A 5221-nucleotide genomic window follows, 5' to 3' on the forward strand; every position below is an offset into this window, starting at 1 on the left:
AAATGTTACGGAATATACAGTTAAAATCTATTTCTTTTAAGACACTTTCTTTAAGCTCCAGGACGCCAGCCCGACCTACCTAAACAAATCAAACACAAGCGGATAATTAATGGAATAAGTATCATTTAATTTTTTATCATTCTTAACCCCAGACCTCCTAAAACTCCCCCACCCCAAATCTCCCCTTTAATTTTCTAAACCTCCTCTCCCCTTTAAGCTTTTCCTCTACTAATGCGACTTTGTCTTCCAGCATCTTAACTATGACCCAGCTACTCAGGAGGAGCCAGACAGATGTGATTTCTTCAATCAGCCACCTCAAAACACCAGCAAACAGGACATAACCAACAGGACATTGTCAAAATAATCGGACAGTCCCTGGATTCCTAGACGCCCAAAGCCAGCAGGAAGCTGTCATGAGAGACTGGGCTACGCCCCCATTCCCTACCCTTTAACACCCCCAAACCAAAATAAAACCAAAAGGGTGAAATGTTGTTCCTTTTGGAGACTACAGCTCCCAGCATTCCCCTGGACTACGGATACCAGCGCTATGAGAAGCCACACAGACGCAGGACATTTCTCCCAGATGCCCCTGCATTCCCCGTTAAAAATGAGGGTCGCCCAAAGCCACGCTCTCTCTCTCCCTCCCTTCCCTTCCATCTCTTCATACCCACCCCTTATTTGTTGTCCACCTCCATTAAAGTGCACCCATGTGGGACTGCCGTGTGTCCGTGTCTCCTTCCTAACCCCTCACTGCCATGTGTCTCATGTTTTGTCTCCACCCCCCCCCCCCCCCCCCCCCCCCCCCCCCCCCCGCAGAAAGAATAACAGCAGTAGCTGAGGATGCTGAGCTTAACATTTCTGGGCTGTGTTCTGTGATGCTTGATTGACCCTTGAAGTAATGTGGACAGAAGTTCTCAAATATGTTTCTTATTATAACCACTGTACCCGCACTTGCCTAAGAAAGAGAATGGGAGTCTGGTTAAACAGAGATGACTTTCTCAGAGACTTGAAGCGGGTTGGTCTCTGTCTTCTGATAGTGTTTGTGGTCATTGTGGTAGGCACGAATCAGAATTTTTACAGTTTACTAGGAGTATCTAAAACTGCAAGCAGTAGAGAAATAAGACAAGCCTTTAAGAAATTAGCACTGAAGTTACATCATGATAAAAATCCGAATAACCCAAATGCACATGGTGAATTTTTTAAAAATAAATAGAGCATATGAAGTCCTCAAGGATGAAGATCTGTGGAAGAAGTATGACAAATACGGGGAGAAAGGACTTGAAGACAACCAGGGAGGCCAGGATGAGAGCTGGAGCTACTACCACTATGATTTCGGTACTTATGATGATGATCCTGAAATGATAACATTAGAAAGAAGAGAATTTGATGGTGCTGTTAATTCTGGAGAACTGTGGTTTGTAAACTTTTACTCCCCGGGATGTTCACATTGCCATGATTTAGCCCCCATTTGGAGAGAATTTGCTAAGGAAGTGGATGGGTTACTTCGCATCAGAGCTGTCAAATGCGGCGATGACCAGATACTGTGCCAGATGAAAAGAGTCAGCAGCTACCCCAGCCTCTACATCTTTAGGTCTGGAATGGCTGCAGTGAAGTATAACAGAGACCGGTCAAAGGAAATCTTGGTGAGCTTCGCCATGCAGCACATCTGGAGCACAGTGATGGAGCTGTCCACAGGGAATTTTGTTAATGCCATAGAAACTGCTTTTGCTGCTGGTATTGGCTGGCTGATCATGTTTTGTTCTAAAGGAGAAGATTGTTTGATTTCGCAGACATGACTCAGACTCAGTGGCATGTTGGACGGTCTTGTCAGTGTGGGATGGGTAGACTGTGACACCCAGGACAGACTCTGCAAGAGTTTGGAAGTCACAGCAAGTACCACTGCTTATTTTCCTCCTGGAGCCAATTTGAATAACAGAGAAAAATCCAGTGTTTTGTTCCTTAATTCATTGGATGCTAAGGAAATATACATGGAAATCATACATCATCTTCCAGACTTCAAACTGCTTCCAGCAAATAAACTAGAGGATTGTTTGGTGCATCGCTAGCTTGTGTTTTTTCATTTTGGAAAAAAAAATGAAAATGTAAATGATCCTGAATTGAAAAAACTGAAAACTCTGCTTAAAAATGAGCATATTCAAGTTGGAAGGTTTGACTGCTCCTCTGCACCGGGCATCTGCTCTGATCTCTACATTTTCCAGCCCTGTCTAGCAGTGTTTAAAGGACAAGGAACCAAAGAGTATGAGATCCATCATGGAAAGAAGATTCTATATGATATACTTGCTTTAGCCAAAGAAAGTGTTAATTCCCATGTTACCATGCTTGGACCTCAGAACTTCCCTGCAAGTGACAAGGAACCATGGCTTTGTTGACTTCTTTGCCCCATGGTGCCCACCCTGTCGAGCTCTTTTGCCAGAGTTACAAAAGGCATCGATGCTGCTCTATGGCCAGCTCAAAGTTGGCACACTAGACTGCACAGTTTATAAAGGACTCTGCAGCATGTATAACATCCAAGCTTATCCAACGACAGTGGTATTCAACCAGTCCAGCATACATGAATATGAAGGGCACCACTCTGCGGAACAAATCTTGGAGTTCATAGAGGATCTGAGAAACCCTTCAGTGGTCTCTCTGACACCCACCACTTTCAATGAGCTAGTCAAAGAGAAAAAGCATGATGAAGTCTGGATGGTTGATTTCTATTCTCCGTGGTGCCATCCCTGTCAGGTCCTAATGCCAGAGTGGAAACGAATGGCGCAGACATTAACTGGACTGATCAGTGTAGGCAGTGTGGACTGCCAGTAGTATCATTCTTTTTGTACCCAAGAAAATGTTCAGAGATATCCCGAGATAAGATTTTATCCCCAAAAGTCAAATAAAGCTTATCAGTACCATAGTTACGATGGCTGGAATAGGGACGCTTACTCCCTAAGAAGCTGGGGGCTCGGATTTCTACCCCAAGCATCCATAGAGTTAACACCTCAGACTTTCAGCGAGAAAGTTTTAGAGGGGAAGAGTCACTGGGTGGTTGATTTCTATGCTCCTTGGTGTGGACCTTGCCAGAACTTTGCTCCAGAGTTTGAACTCTTGGCTAGGATGATCAAAGGAAAAGTGAAATCTTGGAAATTAGACTGCCAGTCCTACCCCCAGACATGCCAGAAAGCTGACATCAAAGCCTACACGAGTATTAAATTTTACTGCTACAAAAGATCAAAGAAAAGTATTTGGAAAGAGCAAATAAATTCCAGAGATGCAAAAACTATTGCTGCCTTAATTTATGGAAAATTGGAAACTCTCCAAAGCCAAGGAAAGAGAAACAAGGATGAGCTTTGATGATGTTGAAGAAAAAAAAAATAAGAAAACAGAATCTGGAAAATAAGCCGGGCAGTGGTGGTGCACACCTTTAATCCCAGCACTCGGGAGGCAGAGGCAGGCAGATCTCTGTAAGTTCGAGGCCAGCCTGGTCTACAAGAGCTAGTTCCAGGACAGGAACCAAAAGCTACGGAGAAACCCTGTCTCGATAATCCGAAAAAAAAAAAAAAAAGAATCAGGAAAATAACATCAGAAGATCCATTTTCAAAACGTTAAGATGCTCTTGAGGAAGCAGACGCAGTGACCTTGGCCTTGCAGTTACCCTATGTGAGCTGAGCTCTGCTGTGCTGATGCAGCCTGCAGACACTTCCTGTCTGGGACGGAGGCCACATGTGGTTCTTGTGCATCTTTGTTGTTGTTGTTAATCCCTTTAGAAATGCACATACCATTCTTAGCTCAGGGCTATACAGGAGTGTTCCCTAGGCCACGTGCAGTCCAGGCACTGGTTCTCTGGCTACCAGGCTGATGTTTGTGCATCTTTTATATTCTGTCTGTACAGAGTGGACATGGGTTTCTACTGTGATCTTACAATGGTCCTGACAGAAAGTAACTTGGTTTTCCATCACCCCTTCTATGAATTCTGCCTTTGACCATATATTTTATTTTGACTACTTTCACAATATGGCAAAATAAAAGTGCACCCATTTTTCATACTGTGTACTAGTGTATATATAGAGGTTCTCCTTTTGTTTTCTTGTAAGAATTGGCGAGACACCTTTTTTTACGAGTCACGCAAGCAGCAAGGAGATCCGGTCCAGGCACCAGGAGAGACATCACTGCGGTAAGTGAGTTTCTGAACACGGCAGCAGCCCAAGACAGGGAACTCAGACACCCCTCTTACACTTCCTGGTCATCCTCAGGGGCTACTCTGCCCGATACCCCCTCTCTCTTCTTATCCCACCCAGCTTGCATCCACAACCCTCCCCCCCTCCATCTGACTCCCTTCCCTCTTTGACCACATAACATCTCCCAGCCCAGCCTGTCCGGGCTCTAGGACCAAATCCGAATCGGCAGGGCAAACAGGAGGGTGGTAGCTCCTTTGTTCCCACTAGCCTGCCTGCAGCGAGCTAGGTAGGTCCTTTGTTTACGAGCCACTCAAGCAGCAAGGAGATCCAGTCCAGGCACCAGGAGAGAGACATCGGGCTTGCATCCACAACCCACCTAGAGCAGTCCTGAGGAGTTCCATCTGGACAGTAGTCCATGTTTGGTTACTGAGGAGTTCCAGCTCAATGGGACAGTCCCTGCTTCTACACTGACAAGATACACCCAGAGACTCATTCACAGCAAAGATTGGACCAAGACACCAGGCCTCTCCTGGCTCTATTTGAAGGAGGAGATGGGAAGGCGCCAATGCAAGACTTCCTCCAAAAACCTGAAAGGCAACATGACTTCACCAGAATCAAGGGATACCAAAATAAGAAGAATTGTACACCCTACTCCAGAAGAATTAGAAGAAATCGACTAAAAGTGAATTATATGAAAATAATAGAAGACCTTAAGCAGGAGGTGAAAAACTGCCATAAACAATTAGAGATTACAAACAAAAAGGTAGAGGAAATGAATAAATCGCTTAAAGATACCCAAGAAAACCAATAGAAACATGAAAAAGCAATCAAACAGGTACGGGAAGCGGTTCAAGACATGAAGAATGAAATGGAAGTAATGAAGAAAACACAAACCGAGGGAAGATTGGAGATGGAAAATCTGGGTAAACGAACAGGAACTACAGAGACAAGTACTACCAACAGAATATAAGAGATAGAAGAAAGAATATCAGACCCTGAAGATACCATAGAGAAAATAAACACACTGATCAAAGAAAACAGCAAAT

At 44.4% G+C, this 5221-nt stretch overlaps 1 pseudogene; it reads left to right on the top strand.

Annotated features, from left to right (window-relative positions):
- The first annotated feature begins 967 nt into the window (after positions 1 to 967).
- Positions 968 to 3368, top strand: LOC126495859 (dnaJ homolog subfamily C member 10-like; annotated as a pseudogene).
- The last annotated feature ends 1853 nt before the right edge of the window (positions 3369 to 5221 follow it).

This window comes from Alexandromys fortis, unplaced genomic scaffold, assembly GCF_014885135.2.
Source record: "Alexandromys fortis isolate MF-2015 unplaced genomic scaffold, M_Fortis_MF-2015_v1.1 scaffold_647, whole genome shotgun sequence".
NCBI lineage: Eukaryota > Metazoa > Chordata > Mammalia > Rodentia > Cricetidae > Alexandromys > Alexandromys fortis.